The following is an 18,190-nucleotide window of genomic DNA, read 5'->3' as shown; positions in this document are numbered from 1 at the left end:
TAATTGTGAAACAGTCCTTGAGGCTGGCAGGCAGATCCTGCAGAGGGTCAGGACAATGGGAGGAGGCAGCTCCCACATCTGCAGCCAGCAAGGAGCGAGGGGACCACGGCTGTGAGTGGGTCCCTGGCTCAGCTTCCAAATGGCTATGGGTACCTGGCTCTTCTGGGGAATCTTCCTTGCTTTTATGATGATGACAACAATGACGATGATGATGGCAAAATATACATAATGTAAAATTTACCACTTTAACTATTTTTAAGTGGATAGTTCGGTGGCACTTAGTATAGTCGCTGCTACAATTGTTGTACAATCATCACTCCTACCTAACTGCAAAACATTTTCATCACCCCAAAGGGAAATTCTGTACCCATTAAGCAATCACTCCCCGTCCCCCTAGCGCCGCCCTCAGCCTCTGACAACCACTAATCTGCTTTCTGTCTCCCGGAGTTTGCGTCTTCTGGACATTTTATATAAATGGAATCATGCAGGATATAGTCTTTTGTGTCTGGCTTCTTTCACTGAAGCATGTTTTTAAGGTTCCTCCATGATGTAGCCTGCATCTTCCTTGTATTTTGATGGCCTTAGGAGAATACCTGGCATAAAACAAGAGGCCTGTCATAGGAGCTGTACAAACCTGGGTTTGGATCCCAGGCTGGTTTCTTAAACTACAAAATAAAAATGTCTGAGGTGTCCACCTCAGAATCTTTGGGAAGGTTCCCTTGCTAATATTGCTAATTTAGCAAATATTAATGGAGCAGCTACTGTGTGCCAGGTCAAGGCTTTGGGAATGCATTGATAGACAGCACCAGGCAAATTCTTTGTCCTTATGGACCTTGATTCTAGTGGGAATCAGGACACTAAATGACAAACACAGACAACAAATACAGATACAAATAGGAAGAATATTGGGTAGTGTGTAATTTGGGGGTGGGGGTAGGAAAGGGGCTACTTTCATAGCTTGGTGAGCAAAAGTTTTCCCCCAAGGAGTTGACATTTGAACTGACGTGAAGAAGGAAACGAGCCAGCCTTTTGAAGAGCTGGGAGAAGAGAGACTGTTCTAAGCAGAAGAACAACTCAAGCAAAGTCCCTGAAGTGGGAGAGGGTTTGGCACAATCACAGAATGGAAAGTAGGCCAAGGTGTCTGAAATTGGGTAAGCAGGGTTGGAAGGCGTGGCATGAGGTTGGAAAGGTAAGCAGGTGTGATGTGGACATCTAAAGCCAAGAGTGACTGAAGCCGTGGGAGGCTTTAGCTGAAGGAATGTCCTTTTCTGACGTACAGACGAGTCCCCTGGCAGCTGTGTGGAGGCTGCATGAACAGGAGCCAGAAGGCTAGTAAGGAGGCTATTGTATTAGTCACAGTGGGAAAAAAAAAATAGGTGGTTTGGTGACTTAGTCTAAGATGGGAGTAGGTAAGTTGCAAAGAATAAAGATCTGAGATGGCCTGGAGAAGAGGCAAGTGTAATAGCTTAAGTTCAATAAATAGAAGTAAACAGAACATATGAAATCAAATGAGAAAATACATGCAAAGTACCAAACAGTGCCTAAGGACAGAGCTGATATTTAACTCATGCCCCCTCTTCCACCCCACCTTCACAGCCCCCGTGCACGTACTCATAAACCTTGGGCTTTGATGAAGCATATTATTGGTCTCATCCTCACCCAGATTTTTCCATCATCAGGGGTGAGTGGGGCCTACAGGGAGAGGGACATGGATATGTCTCTGATTTTCGTGGGAAAATCATCTTTGTGTTCTCTACCCCTGGCACAGAGAGGGCATTTGATTAATATCTGAACAATCAATGAATGAGTCATGGACACTACAGTGCAGCCTGGCTCAGAGTATAAAAACTTCTGGGGCTGCAGAATAACCTGTGAGGTTTTCTCGTCTGTAAATATGACGATCATAACAGCATCTACTCAAAGGATTGTATGAATTAAGTGTGATAATGTGTGTGACTCATTTTGCACAGCACCTGGCACGTAACAAGCCCTCAATGGAAGTTTGCTATTATTCCAGTTATTAAGGGTATGCTTTCTGTGGCTTCTTCTTTAGGGTCATTAAAGATGGATGGCCCAGGGAGACTCCTTTTGGGGCCCTAGATTAAGTGGGGAAATATGGATACATCTCTAGGGAAGAGGGGCTCCGGTGCAGAGAAGCCTGACTGCTCCCCTATTCTCAGCATCCCAGGGGACATGAAAGTGGAATTAATAAAGTTTACCGCCAGTTCCTTTACAGCCTGATTTCCTGCAGATTGTCTACCAGATGAGACAGAAGGGATTGCAAATGCAAATGGAAAGTGGGATATTGCGCGCTGGGGCCAATATAAATATATTTGTGAGGGAGGGCAGAACAAAGGCCTGAGGGCCTGATGTTGACAGAAACCATTTTATTCTTAATATATTACTTCATCCTAGTAAAAATGATAGTTCCCCCAGGCCTGCCAGAGAATGGGAGAGCTAGGATATCTATACCTACACATGCCAGGAGCCTTAAGGGATAGGAGGGGCAACCTGCATGTGACTCTGATCCATCCCCCTGCAATAATCCTCCTGGCATGTTTGTGGGGTGGGGCTCAGCAACTGGTGTCCACCTTGGAGTCAGAAGCCTGGGTCCCAACTCTGCCAGGCACCAGCTGCAGCCGAGAACTCCACTGGGAGCCTCAGTTCTCTCTGATTAAATTCAGAAAATGATTGAACCCCCACAGAGTAGTTGTGATGAATAAACAACTACTTATTCATTTGTGGATGAATAAGGTCCGCAAAATTTAAAAGGAATGCTCAATTAGAAAGAGCCTCTGTGCTAAACTCACCTGCCCTGTGTGTCTACCTCCCACCACCACAGAAGCGTGCAATTCCTGGCTCCACCTCCAGCCTCCTCCTCCCTCCCTTCCCCCACTCTGTTTAGCTCACCTCCTCTCTGTAAATCTGTTTTATTTCATTAAGCCCACTGCAAAATGTGTAAAGGTTGCTGGGCTAAGAAAGCGGAAGGCCAGGGCAACCTCTAAGAAAATATTGGCCACTTGGGGTCCTTATACTTGGACAACCAACTGGAATATGCCAGCTACTCCTCTGCCTGCCCCTTTATTTTCCCCATTTCCTCCATCATAAATGAAAGCATGAGGCTTTGATGTCACAAGGGGAACCTCCGTGAGTGGAGATTCTTAGGCAGTAAGTTGAGAATCTCTTCAGTTTTAAGAACACTCAGGCCCCAGAAGTGGATGTGATGAAGCTCCCCTATTTGCTACTCCGCACCTTGCATTTTCTTCCCCTGAAAGTTTCCACTGGAAATTCCCCAGCTTTGGTTTGAGCGCTTGGCTCTGTAATCTTGGAGACATTCAGCATACACCCCACAATTAAGACTTTGCAACTCCACACAGCCTTTCTTAAGAGAAAGTTAGAGTCAATTAGATCATTTGAAGATGGATTAGCCTGCCGTCTGCACAATATTAAGAAAAATCACGTTGGCAAATGACAGGGCCTCTTTGAAGAGCTCTAAAGGAAAGCCACTAATGAGCTCTACACGGGGTTTCCCCCCTGTTCCTGAAGGGTTAACACAATTTGTGGGAAAGGAAAAAAATCCCCTGTGGTATTAAAATGCTGTGTCAGAGATTTGTAAGCTCTCCTTTGTAGCTCTGCCCCTAGGCCTGGCTCACTTCAGTTGAGATCAGGTTAATAAGAGCTCTGTCGCTGCCTGGCAGTTCCTAATGGGGTTACAGTCTGGTGCCTGGCCAGAGAAGAACAGTTATTATTATTGGTATTAAAGGACTGAGGAATTTGATACAATAAGGTAAGGGACATTTGTTGTTCTTGCTTACCCAGTATCCATTCATCCTTTCTGACAAGAGCAGCTTGCTTTTCCTTTGGGTAACACTGTTTAATGTCCACTCTCAGTCTAGGTGGAGCTGGTCCAGTTCCCAAGCTGGAATGACCGCATGCCCAAGCCAGCTAAGTTGGTGTATTGGAGAATTTAGGCATGCACCAAGCCACAGGACTTGTCAGTTACATGAGCCCATAAACACCTCTTCCCTCTGCCCTAACTTTTTTTGCTTTTAGCTTCTCCAGGTGGAGTTTTCTGTTATTTGCAGCTAAGAATTCTGAGTAATACAAATATTAAAGGAGCTTGCACTATACTAGGCATTCTGAAAGGATAGCAAAGAAGTATATATAAAGTTATATTACTCTTAGGAACCAACAACTTCAAAGAGTCAAGTCTTAGGTATATCAACTAAAGGACTGAACACTATGGAGTAGAATTAAATTACAGAAAATATGTTCTGTGGGAAGTCAAGAGGCAGAAATTGGTGTGGGTATGTGGGCTTACTGGCAGAGGTTGAACTTGAGCTGGGTCCTAAAGGATAGAGAGGATTAGGTGAGACCAAGAGAATGTGGTGCTCTGCAGGAGGCCCTGGGAGAACTCAGAAGGAAGATCCTTTGCGGGCAAGAAAAGTGGATTCTAACATGTAGTCAGGGCAGATACCAGAGGACTTGGAATCACAGGATAGAGAGTCTGAACTTACCCAGATAGTTCTCTGTTGTAGGGAAAATCCACACTTGTTTGGGCTTCCAGTTTAGGCAGGTATACAGTATCATGTAAGCAATATATGCATTCCTGCAATAAAGTCGTCACTTCCTAATAGAGGTTAAGAGTATCTGCCTCCGACAGTTAACCACAGTGCCGTCTTAGGCAAGTTACTTTAACTTCTGTCAGCCTGTTTTCTCATCCTATCAAGATGCATCTTTTTTTTTTTTTTTTTTATAAATTTATTTATTTTAGTTGGGGGCTAATTACTTTACAATATTGTAATAGTTTTTGCCATACATTGACATGAATCAGCCATGGGTTTACATGTGTTCCCCTTCCCGGACCCCCCACCCACCTCCCTCCCCATCCCATCCTTCTGGATCATCCCATTGCCCCGGCCCTGAGCCCTTGTCACATGCATCGAACATGGAATGGTGCTCTTGATAGAAGCTTCCTCATAGAAATTTTTGGTAAGGATGAAATGAGATTATTGATGCTTTATTGCACACCTGGCACATAATACACACTCAGTAAATGATATCAGTACCTTTGAACCATTTTCCCCATTTATCTTTCATGTGATTGCAATAGCCATGTATGTACAATTGCTTTCATTTTTTACCCACTTAACATTGTACCTTAAATATTTTCCGAATACTGACTTGATCTCCCTATCTCTCATCACCAATGTATATGTTCTCCTGACTAAAATCAGTCATTTCTAAATAATGTTGCACTTCACATCCTTAACACGTGTGGCTCTTTGTAAAGGTTTAGGTCTCAATCTACTGACCCACTGTTTCTTTAAGCTCAGACTATGATTCTGTCTACACCTTTTCAGAAAGTGGTAAGTCACACCCAAGTTACCAAAGACCTTTTATAAATTGTGGATTATGCTGTCTTGATGGACTGCCACCAGAAGCTATGATTGTCATTATTTTTCCATCAGTGAATTCCCTGTGGTGTGATATTCCATGCCTCATCTTTAAGCAGATTTTATTTTGGGTCTGAGTGTCAGCTCAGTTTCTCTTCTTGCGGGCAGAGCAAGAGGAATACCGGCACCTTTTAGCTGGAAGTTATTACCCTGGTCTCTCTGAGTCTTGTTTCTTAGAGGCAGATGGACTCTGCAGCAGAACAATTTGAGTCTGTCTGTCACAAATCAAAGCCTTAACCCCTTATTTGGGTCCCAGTAAGAATTTCCTAAAGTACTTTGAAATCTGACCCTTCTGCTTACACCTGGAGTCACCAGTAAGCCCTGCCCACAGATCCCTGGGCTGATGGACACACAAAACTAAGGGCAAAGGTGAGCTTTGCATTTCTTCCTCAAGTCCTAAAATTCCTTTGAAATATTTATGATCTGTACCTTCAGGGATAATGCAAATAGCTTGAGGAAATCCTAAAATTGTGTTTTCTCCAGATAAGCATTTAGGTCAAAGGAAAGACCTTTTCGTGCCTTCACAATGGACAGAATTTTGCCTGAGTTCAGAAAAGTCCACCAAGAACAAAAATGGCATTCAGCATGTATGCAGTACATTAAGAAACAGTTTTCAAAGGATAAGCAACAGAGAACAATTCTCTAGGCAGTGACAGCATCCTGGAAGTCTCAGACCCCACAGACACATGGAATAAATAGTAAAAGTCTAAGAACTATTTATGAAATTTCAAAAGTCCTGTTGGTAACTGCATATTATTATTATTATTATCATTTAATTTTTCAACAGTACAGGATCACTAATACTAGAAATTTGTTTCAAATTGTATCAACTAAATGAAAAAATATTTGCATTCTTATTATGCTAATTAGAGGCTTTAATTGACAGTGGTGTTCTAATATATTTACTGTATTTATATGTTAGATTTTAATAAATTTGGTTAATTATTTTTTAAGTTTACAAAGATGCTTATTTTAGCAAAAATAAGGGGAACAATTACCTAATTAGCTGTTAGTTAATTGAAATTATTTAAAAAGTTGTGTGACTTTGGACAAACTGATTGACTACAAATGAGATCTTTTATAAGGTGTGTGGTCCTGAACAAGTTACTTAAACTACCTGAGCCTCATTTGTCTCCTTTATAAAAAAAAAGTAATAGACTCTCCCCATAAGGTTGCTATAAGGAATAAAAAACAATACACAAAGAGTAGTACAGCGAGAAAGTGCCTGGCACACTGTAAGGGTTCAATATGTAAATATTTTCCCTGTAAAAACTGTAAATTTGTATATTAGGCAAAAATATTTAAAGCTTAGGTCTTAGGAGGAAGGCGGATGTAAAATTGAAGGATTCTTACAGTGGTAAAAAAGTTAGCAAACAGCCTTTCTGACAGGTGTTGGCTACTTAAATAAAACAATTAGCAACACCATGAGAATGAAACATCCACTAAAATTCATCTCCATTGGTAGCTACCAGGCAGCATTCCTTTGAGCGCTTTCACACCTGGCATAACATACCTCTCTCCCAGTGTGTTGGTGGCTGACATCCCCAGTTCCTGAAGCCAGAGGTGGAGCTGAATGCTGTGTCTGGGAAGAGAGAAGCTGACAGGCAAGTCCTCTGATCCTTGCCCAAGGGCCTGCTTTGAGTGGTGGCATCAATACTGCTTTTGTTCCACCTTCAGCAGCTGACCCACAGTTGAACCTAGAGAGGCTGGCTGTTACGGTTATCCTGATCCACCAAGGACAGACAGCACCAGGCAGGACCAAAAATTCATTCAGCCTCCAGGATCCGGCATAGTGGTTCTCCCCACCGAGGAACCAGTCTCGGGGAATGCCGACTCCCTTTTTGGCATTCAGATCCGTTCCAGATTTAATGGATGTAAATTGGAGGTTTGAAATGTAATATCACTATTGAAAAGGCCAGAACCATCAGCACAGAACTGGTATATCCTTGTTAATTGTAAAACATAATAATTTCCTTGTACTCACGCAGGTGAATTGTCATTCACTCATTCATCAAATATTAATTGAGTTCCTACTAAGTACTAGGCATTATGCTCAGTGTTTGGGACATAGAGGTGAAAAAATGGTGTCCCTGCCCTTAGATGTGAACTGGTGGAGAAATGGTCACCTGCTTAGACAAACACAAAGTAATGTTCTAGAGATGGTAAAGGACCCCTGGAGAAAAGGAAATGGAGTCTGCCTAAGAGGCTAAGAATAATAATAACTGCAATTTATCAAGCATTTGTCCTGTGTCCATCACTACACCAAATACTTGGTATATATTGTTTTATTTAATTCTTTAAACGTACCTATAAAACTGATTATCTGATGATCTGATCATCTTTCTACCTCTTCAGGGAAGGTCATGCAAAGGAGATGACCTTTGAGGGTCTTAAAAAATTGCTGACTGGACAAGGAGGGAGATTGTTCCAGGCACAGAAAACAAACTGGTCTGTCTGGAGACCTTCAGATCCCCTGGTATGTGTGGAGCAAAGGGAGTATATGGGGAGTATTCTGATGTAAGGATGTTGATTGAAGTGAAGTAGGAAATAAATGAGATAAGGCTTCAGATATGGATGGCTCTTAGCAGAACTAAGATGTGGAGGAAGGAGACTCAGCACTGTGGTGCTCTAGTCAGAGGGAGGAAAGGCTGCCTTTGTTGGTTGGTTTTGAGATGGACAGTCTACTCCTATAGGTAGGCTGTGAGACCGGGAGAATGAGAGGGGAAAACTAAAAAACACAGAATAGGAAGAATGGTGGGTGGAAACAGGTCTTCATCTTCCTCAGATTAGAGGAAAGATAAGAAGAGACCTATAAGATACAGGTAAGTTTGTAAGAATAAGTCTGAGAGGGAGGACCCAGATAGGAGGCAGAAGGAAAAGACATGATCTTGAGAGTTGTATGTGTCTGCTGCCTGCTCTGTCTGTGAGGTTAGAGAGAAGTCTTCTGAGGGGAATGAGAGGTAAAGGAGTATTTTAGGGCCTTGATGACAGGAGTGAGGGTTCAGCATCATTGTTACGTGCAATTACGAGATGCTAATGAGAGTCCTCTGGATCTTGAGGAAGGAATCAGTGTTCAAAGGAGGAAGAAGAGAGTGACTGATGGGGAGATGGCTGATGGCATGTGAAAAATTGTTGAATGTATTGGGATTGGTTGACTGGAGTGGAGAAGAGATGCTGTAGAAAAGACTTCATAGGTGACTTCAGCATCTACTTTCAGACATCTAAATGAGGGAGTGGATTTATGCCAGGAAATGGTCATTACTCAGAGGCAGATTGTAACTCCAACATAAAAACTGATAAGTAAGCAGTGTTCTCCAATGACGGAATAATCTACCTTGTGAAAGGTTCTAATCATCATGTGTCAAGGATCTTATACAGGAAATTTGGTAAGCTTAATTAAACAGCTTCTTAGATCCTTTCAATACTAAGATTTTATGGTTCTGTAACAAGTAAAATATTAAAATAGAGGGTAACCAGTTTCAACATTCTTGCAGGTTGCCCTGCTTTTTGAGCATGAGAACCTTGATTGTGATGTTCAATAGGGTTTACGGAGTTCAGTCATTGTAGAAACAATCTTGAAAGTTTTGTTAACTCCAGTAGGATTTTTGTCAAGACTAGCAGAAGCCACACTCTAGAGAAGACCCTTAGCTGGGGTGACTAAAGGAGGACCTGTTTTTATCTGATTTGAAGTCCTATTCTCAAAAGATGCTTTGTACATCTTCCATGTCAAAGAACTTTCTTTTCATTTGCACCTCGCGCCACCCCCCGCCCCCATCAGGATCAGCTGCTTTCTTTTTTGGAAACCATTAGTCTATTTCAGTGATTCTTAATAGGGCTGATTTTGACCTTCAGAAGACATTAACATTGTCCAGAGGCAGTTTTGATTGTCATGACTGGAGAGGAGTGCCCATGGCATCTGGTGGGTAGAGTACAGGAATGCTGCTAAACCACCACAATGCACAGAACAGCCCCCACAATAAAGAATTATCCAGCTCAAAATGTCAGTAGTGCTGAGGCTGAGAAAACCTGGTCTATTTTTAAATCTTTCTTCTAAATCACTTGCTATCATCACATTCTATAAAACCCTAGATGCCTGCTTTTATTTTCTAATATAAGAATTGTTGCATGGCTAAATGCTCTTTCTCTGTGAACTGCACACTCCACCCATTCCTTTCTTCATGTTGTAGCCGTAAGAGGGACATTTTTAGCTCTCTTTGGCTAGAAAAGTCATTTCATGGTGGGAGTCCAAACAAGAAACAGATCTCTCCCTGAATAAAGGCAATGATGCCATAACTTTCAGGGTACCAGAACTGGATATCTCCTCACTGCAGCAGCTCTGGGCCAAGGGTATGGATGGAGGACAAGCTACAGATACAGCTGCATGGCACCATTTAACTTTAACTAAGGGCTCATATCCTTTTTAAAAGACTGGATACTAGAGCTTAGCCATGAAGGACCCATGCCAATTTTCTAAGCCCAGACCAGACCAGGACAGTAATACTGATGCAAATGTGACTTCAGCACAAGTACACACTAAGAATATAGAACTTGACTAGGTCACTCCTAATCTTCTAATTATCAGATAGGCCCCATCAACTCATGCTACCTACACCTACACATCTGCATGGCAAATCACACCACAGTTTTCAGGGTATTAGATGATAAGTTATCCCTTTGTAGATTCCAGGCTTTCTACCCTCTAAAGAATCCTAGGACTGCATCCTTTCATGACCCTACAGGGGTAGCCTGAACCCAACAGAAATAAATCAGGGCTGATATTTTGGTTTTCACCCCTTACCTTTTACAGGCTGGATGGCCTTGGGGAAATCATTCAGATTCCTAGAACCTACATTTTCTCATCACTGAAATGAAGATATCTACCTTCCCATTTCTGGAAGTCCATTCTGAGAAAACACTCTTTAATTGGAATGAGACTTTACATACAGAGTGATTTATTGCTTTATTGTTTAACATTAGACATCATCATAAGATAGATTCATTGCAACTCATCTACAGAATGAAACGTGCCAATGAAAAAAATAATGTGTGAATTTTATTGACTAAGAAAATGCTTGTGCTCTAATGTCAAGAAGCAGAAACAAGATACAACATTCACATAAACACACATAGATCTCAACTATATAAAATATGTAAAGAAAAAAGTCTGGAAGGAAACCAAGCTATTACCAAAAGTTTATACTTAGTTTTTTGTTAGTACATATATAAAATTTACTAGAATAATGCTAGTGTATGCGATTTTTTTTTTCTTTCCTTTTGAAAGCAGAACATATAACACTTGAGTCTGAGTAACATTGATTTAGTTCTGGACAAAACTGGGGTTAGAGATAAAAATTTTGGAGTCACGGGAATTTCAGTAGAGATTGATCAATGGATAAAATTATCTAGGATGAGCCTGTTGTGTGAGAGGAGACAAAAGTTAAAGGCTGAATCCTGGGAAATCACAGCATTTAGGGAGTGAGTGAGAAAGATGAGCCAGGGAAAAAAATAAGCAACTTTAATCAGTATACAATAATAATTTTTATGGATTAAAATAGTGGCATTGAGAAGAAAGATGGAAAGATAGAGCCGAGAAGTATTTCGAAAGAAGTATATTCCAAATTGCATATAAGCAATAAGGGTATTGGAAAAGCCAAAGATCACTTGACATTATCTAGTTTGGAAGATGAAGGAAGGCTGATACCAAAGCAGAGATGGGATCCTTTAAAATGGAAGCATATATTGTGGGAGAGAAGGAAGGAAAAGCTTAGTTTTGCATAGATCATGTCTGAGATTTACTTGGAAGCATATATTGTGGGAGAGAAGGAAGGAAAAGCTTAGTTTTGCATGGATCATGTCTGAGATTTACTTTTGAGAGAGAGCCTGCTGAAAGAAAGGCACTTAGCTGACAGCCTCCAGCTGCAGCATCTTGGGGATCAGCCATAGCAGACAAGCAGGTCACACTCTCCCCAGGCAGCTCAGAATCACCCAGTGACTAATCTCCAAAGGGATACTAGAGCTGATCCTTTCTGTCCCACATTGCCCTGGGGTGCTCCACTGAGCTGGCCCAGACTCAGAGCTGCACCTCCATCTGGTTCTCTTCCTTCCCAGTCCTCCTTCCTTCCCCTTCTCTTTTCTCAGATTCCAGGACTATGTTTTACTCTTCCCCCACTTTTCATCCACAAACATCACCCTGTAATAAATCTCTTGTTCTTGTAACTCCATCTTAGCATTTGCTTCCTGAAGACTGGAACTGACCCAGGTGGTGGTTGTATATCCAAATGCAAATATGTTGAAAGGAAAACAGGATGAGCCTTAAAGACAACCTGGATTGAGAGAGAACTGAATTCCAAGGGCCTTCCCAACATCACAATCAGAGGGAGGAGTGGAGGACCAAGATCTGAGCCCTCAGTGACACTCATCACTGGAAGGGGGTATAGGAGAAAGGAAATTCATTATGGGAGGAGGAAAGTTACTGGAGATTTAGAAGGGAAACCAGGTAAGCACAAGAGCATAGAAACCATGGAGGACAGAGAGAGCTTTTGGGGAGTAGGCGATAAACAAGTCAAAGTTTTCAAAGGAAAATCTGAGTGGGGTCTAAGATCTTGCATTTAGAAACTGAAATTCTGGTTGACATTGAGAGATTGCTTCAGGGAAAGAATGGTGCCTTATGTACGGTAATCAACAATAAACACTGGGAATGCTTGATGGTCTAGTGGTTAGGATTCCGGGCTTTCACTGCCGTGGCCTAGGTTCAGTCCCTGGTGGAGAAACTGAGATCCCACAAGCTTTGTGGTGTAGTCAAAACAAAAAGAAAGACAGAAGGAAGGAAGGAAAGAAAACAAGAAAAATGGAAAGAATGAAGGAAGAGAAAGAAAGAAAAGCTGCTGGAGGTAATGATTTAAATGTTTGTGAGTGAAAGGAGAGAAATTGAGTTAAGAGAGGAGTAAGATGACCATTTCTGGAAGAGATCTTTGAAAATGCTAAGGAGAAAACACAACTATTGTGGGCTTAAAATCCTAGAGGTAGTGGGAAGAGAAAAGCTACTCAGGCCAGGTAGTTAGATGTCAACAGGGAGAGAGAAACCTCTTCTCTGGAACTTGGAGGAAGAACGACAACATGGTTGGAATGACACAGAGAAGGATGAGAATAATGGGTGAGAATGAGGAACTCCTTACTCATGTCTTCCAATAACTAACATGACCAGGAAAGCCTTTGAAATTAAGAGGATGGGTTGGGAAACTATTTAATGATGAGGGGAAGGTCAGGAATAGCTAATATGCAAACTGAGTAATTTATCCCTTAAGAAATGTGATAGGGTGAAGGAAATTGTTTTGTTTTGTTTTTTTCTTTCTGGCTGCCACACTGTGGGATCTTAGTTCCCCAACTAGGGATCAAACCCGGGCTCTTGACAGTGAAAGCACAGAGTCCTAATCACTGGAGCGCCAGGAAATTCCCAAAGGAAATTCTTGCCTTAAATACATGAAGTTGGGTGTCTGTAAAAATACTGAACCAAAGGACTGTGACTCTAATTGGCAAGAAAGGACAAATAAATACTGACATTTCTCTTAGAGTTTGAGTGTTCCCAGCTAGGAGGTAACCTGAGTATTCAGGGAAAGGATCTTAAACTGTGAGATCTACTACTGTAATTATCAACATGCTTAAGAAAGGAGCTAGTGTGTAGATACACATTTGCTGTGTTTGGATGGCATTGTATTTATTCTTCATTACAATGGATGATAAAATGATGAGAATAACAGAGAATCACCATGTTCTATGTTAGACCTGATAAGATCAAACAAGAAATGTTAGTCTCCTGAGCAAAAGCTCTATATCGTCAGTCGGGATATGCATGGTATTTAAGCTTTATACCTTTATCCTGGTCCCTGAACTCCTTTGGCTATAAAGGAAACCTTTATTATTGACATTCTTGTTGTTGTCCAGTCACCTAGTCGTGTCCTACTCTTTGCAGCCCCATGGACTGCAGCACACCAGGCTTCCCTGTCCTTCACTATCTCCCGGAGTTTGCTCAAATTCAGGTCCATTGAGTCGGTGATGCTATCTAACCATCTCATCCTCTGCCACCCTCTTCTTCTGTTGCCTTCAATCTTCACCACCATAGGGTCTTTTTCTCTTCATATCAGGTGGCCAAAGTATTGGAGCTTCAGCATCAGTGCTTCCAATGAATATTCAGGTTGATTTCTTTTAGGATTGACTGGTTTGATCTCCTTGCAGTCCAAGGGACTCTCAAGATTGTCTTCTCCAGCACCACAGTTTGAAAGCATCCATTCTTCAGCATTCAGCCTTCATTGTGATCTAACTCTTACATCCATACATGACTACTAGAAAAAATCACAGCTTTGACTATACTAACCTTTGTTGGTAAACTGATGTCTTTGCTTTCTAATATGCTGTCAAGGTTTGTCATAGATTTCCTTCCAAGGAGCAAGCAGGGGAAAAAGTCACTATTATTAAGCATGAAAGTACCTGCATGCATGCTCAGTCATTCAGTTGTGTCCAACTCTGCGACACCATGGACTGTAGCCCACCAGGCTCCTCTGTCCATGGATTTCCCAGGCAAGAATACTGAAGTGGGTTGCCATTTCCTTCTCCAGGGGATCTTCCTGGACCAGGGATTGAACATGAATCTCCTTCAGGTGAATTCGTTACCACTGAGCCACCTGAGAAGCCCGAAAGTAATTTTCCTATTGAAATAATTGTTTCAATCATCTAACATCTGCAAACTTGTGATATCTTAGGAAATGACCATACATTTAGAGCAGACCCCAGAACAGTAGCCTGAAATCATCTGAATATCAGCATCTGTAGCAATTCTTAGTATGATGAGCCAGATGGGCTCTAAGAGCCAGTCCATGGAGAGGCCTTTACACGGTTCTTATGAAGAGAAAAGTACTAACTGAAATACGAAGAAATGAGCCAGGCATGTCAGTTTCTCCAAAGCTGCCAACTGGTGTGTCTGCAAGGATGACTTATGCTTGCTAATTATCCCCCAAAGCCCTGCAACAAGACAAAGCTCTTTATTTGTCTGACTTTGAAGCTGCACTTGGAGACACCTTGAGAAGGTCAAGTGATAGGCCAGCTTTTGCCGTGTAGTGGGCTGTGCAGGTGCTGCCTCTTAGCTTCCAAGCCTATTTCAGTCCCAGCCTGGCAGAGTTTGCAGGAATGTCATGTGAAGAGATTTATAATACTTTCTGATTCCACCCAGCTCCAAATCACTATATGAATAATATTTCTTATAGCATACAAGTCATTCTATGAGCCGTCTCAGCCAAAATCAACGGAATGAGCAAGCTTAAGGAAATACTTTCTTTTCCCTTTTAAAGAAATTGTTTTGCTGAAGTTTTACAAACCTCATAAAAATTAAGGGTTCGTTTGAATCTTGGAAAAAGACTCGCTTTATCTAGGCTCCTTTGCCAAAAGTATTTAAATGAGCACATGGTGGATGTTAAAGCACCAAAGAAATAGTATCGATTATGCATTCCCGACTTCCCTGACTCTCCAGAGCCCTTAAAAAGCAGCATTTTCATCCAGGTGTTAATGGGATGCTGCAGCAAGGAAGGCAACTTCAGGTAGGGTTGTAACATGGGGGCTTGTGGGTTGGGTGCTCTGGAACCCACTTAGGGCTCCTGACTGCTATCCCATTCAAAGCTGACAATGGCACCCATTGTTACAAGCAAGCGTCCATCACGAAAGAGCTGCCATTACGGAGTGGAGTCCAGATTTCCATATTCCCAACATGGCCAGAGGTTTCATTCCTCGAGAATGTGTTTATTCAGCCTAGTAAAAACATTAAAAAGGGGAATAAATCTCTGCCGACCCCAAAATGCTTTTCACCACAGCTGTAAACCATAAAACATTTAGAAAGGTAAGCCGGACCAAAGATAATATAGTTCCCCCAAGCAGTATGGACCTAGAGGTGGCCCTTGCAAAGACAGCTGCCATGCACAGGACTCCCCTGCAAAATCATTAAGAGAGGGACAGCTTCTATAAGGTGTTAAATTATTAGTAGTAGATTTTTTTCCTCTTTTTAGAGGGGGAGGGCAATAATAAAAACCATGTGCTCAGCAGCCTGCTTGGCTATATAAAATAGAGAGGCCTGTGACTTTAAGTGTTGTAAAAGGGGTTAATTGTCGATTTCTGAATGTGGCAAGTTTATTGATCTTGTTAACAGCAACGAAGCATGTGCCGTTGGTTACCATGGAGGGAAAGAAAAACAGCCTTCTATCCTGTTATTCCATGGACGCCCTTCCTGATCTTGGAGCCCAAGTTAAAGGACGTCATGGTAAATGCAGCATTAAAATTGCTTATTTTGCACTTACCTGAATTTGCGCCCCATCCTTATGGTTCCAGTTCCTCCTTGTGTGTGTGCTCAGTCGCTAAGTCATATCTGACTCTTTGATGCCCCATGGACTGTAGCCCACCAGGCTCCTCTGTCCATGGGATTTCCCAGACAAGAATGCTGGAGTGGGTTGCTATTTCTTCTCCAGGGCATCATCCCAACCCAGGGATAGAACCTGCATCTCCTGTATTGACAGGCAGATTTTTTACCACTGAGCCTCCTAGGAAGTTCCCCAATTCCTCCTTACAACTACATTTTTATGGCCAATTTTCGAGTGCCTGCTGTGGATCAGTGCCTTTCACAGAAAAATGTGTATTTATTTGTGTAACAAATCCATGCAGTGGAAGGGGATTAGATAGCCATTTTACAGATAAGGCAACTGAGGTTCAGAGAGGCTAAGAAAGTTCTCTAGTGGTACAGAGTTTTTGACCAGGTCCCAACCAAGTCTTTGTATTCCAAGTCCAGAGCTTTACCACTAATTATGCAAACAATTCATTGATCTGGTCACTCAGTAGACATTTATTGACCACCCACTGAGAGCCAGGAGCTGGTCTACATGCTGTGGATAGAAAAATGGATAAAGCTGACAGCATCTGTGCCACTGCAGATCTATATTTTAGAAACCATTATCCCAGCTTTCAAGCCCCACCCTCTGTTCTAAACTACTTTCACATACACAGTCATCATCTCTAATTTGATATTTTATTTTGCTATTGAGTCTTGTTTTGTTGCTATTTCGTGTGTGTTTGTGTGTGTTCCCTTTGGCTCCCTCCAGCTAGACAATAAGTCCTCTGAGGGCAGCACTATTATCTAATGCTTCTCTTTTTCACACTCCATCCTGCACAACCCACTAGATAAAGGGCATCTGGCTGGTTCTCTGCTGCAGAAAAGCCTCGTTGTTCTCATCTTAACATCATTTAGGGTTTGTTTCGGGCTTAACTATTGCTATTTCGATGATTGAACACTTTGCTAAATGTTATACCTACACCGTCTCATTAATGCTGTAACAATTATATGTACCATTTTCAACTGAGGAAATTGTGGCTTATGGAGACTAAGAAAGTTGCTCAAGTTTTCACTGTCAGTAAGAAGCAGAGCTGGGATGCTGGTATTGGTCTGACTCAAAAGTCCAATTTCTTTCCACCATGTACTAGGGCCTGCCTGAGCCGTGAGAGAATCTTTGCCCACTTGAAACACAGAGAAAACATCTAATCACTCTTTTGTATGATATGTAGAATTTAAAATAGGGTGAATTTAAAACTTGGGTCACTTTAAGGCTACCAGGCATTCATTCATCCAGATACAAAAATCATTTTGTATCTTGGCTCCCTTCCCTACTCTCTATTTTGTGATCCTCTTAAAATGTCATCTAAGTTCAGGTACTCTAAATGGAATGCAATGGAGTGGGTGACTGAAACAACAGAAACTTATACCTCACAGTGTAAAGTTTGGAAGTCCAAGATCAGGGTGCTAGCACGATCGGGTTCTTGGTAAGGTCTCTCCTCCTGGTTACGTCTTTATGCCGTGTGCTAAGTCACTTCAGTGGTGTCTGACTCTCTGCAATCCTATGGACTGTAGCCCCCAGGGCTCTTCTGTCCATGGGATTCTCCATGGATTGGAGTGGGTTACCACTTCCTCCTCCAGGGTTATGTCTTTATGTGACATTTTTATTGCATGTACATAAATAGGAATATCCCTAGTCTCCTCTTCTGGTTATAAAAAGAGGGCACTAATCCCATCTGAGGGTCACACCTTCATGATCTAATCTGACTTTAATCCTCTCCCAAAAACAGCACCTCTCACTAGAGGTTAGAGTTTCAACATATGAATTTTGGGTAGACACAAACATGCAGCCCATAATAGCACCCTTTTTCAACAGAGTAACTTATGCAGAAATCTCTGTGTTCTTAGAGAAGTGACAAATCAGAGAATGGCCAAAGTCAGAAGGGAAATGGTAGGTTCATACCTGCTTGTGATAACTGACTCAATAAAAAGATTAATATTAGCATGATGGATTGGGGTCTGAATCACCATGGTACATTAGCAGTTGGCATCCATTTGGAGAAAAGATGGTGGGACAAAGCCAAAGCATGAGCCAACCGCTGTGAGACAGAACCCAGCTGGAGCCACCAGGGGTCCCGGACACGAGGGTGAAGGCTGACCCTTTCTTTTCAGTTTTGATGGCATAGTTTCCACCTTAAGTAATGTGGGCTTAATCTTCATTTACATTCTCCGATCTACACAGAAATGTATTTATTATTGTCTCGTGATAAGCGGTAATGATGTAAAGCAGGGCTCCCTGAAACTGCTTGCAGTTTCCAGGGTCTGGACGTAAAGGCACAAAAATGTAGTGAGGAGAGCCCTGCCGCATGACAGA

General features: G+C 42.0%; 1 protein-coding gene and 1 long non-coding RNA gene across 3 annotated transcripts in view; one reads left to right on the top strand and one right to left on the bottom strand.

Moving 5' to 3' along the window:
* LOC145505005 (uncharacterized) overlaps positions 1–7,114 on the bottom strand; it is a 35,693-nt gene extending 28,579 nt beyond the window's left edge. The window contains exon 1 of the long non-coding RNA XR_014052701.1: positions 6,970–7,114. This is a non-coding gene — a long non-coding RNA (uncharacterized LOC145505005). The remainder of the gene's footprint in view (positions 1–6,969) is intronic.
* Positions 1–18,190, top strand: part of ROR1 (receptor tyrosine kinase like orphan receptor 1) — a 450,818-nt gene that overhangs the window by 336,963 nt on the left and 95,665 nt on the right. The gene's annotated exons all lie outside the window — the stretch shown is intronic.

The sequence above is a fragment of the Giraffa tippelskirchi genome, chromosome 5 (assembly GCF_054371585.1).
Source record: "Giraffa tippelskirchi isolate mGirTip1 chromosome 5, T2T-mGirTip1v1.2.pri, whole genome shotgun sequence".
Taxonomy (NCBI): Eukaryota; Metazoa; Chordata; class Mammalia; order Artiodactyla; family Giraffidae; genus Giraffa; species Giraffa tippelskirchi.
Note: the sequence above shows the minus strand (reverse complement) of the source record. Positions and strands in the feature narration are given on the sequence as shown.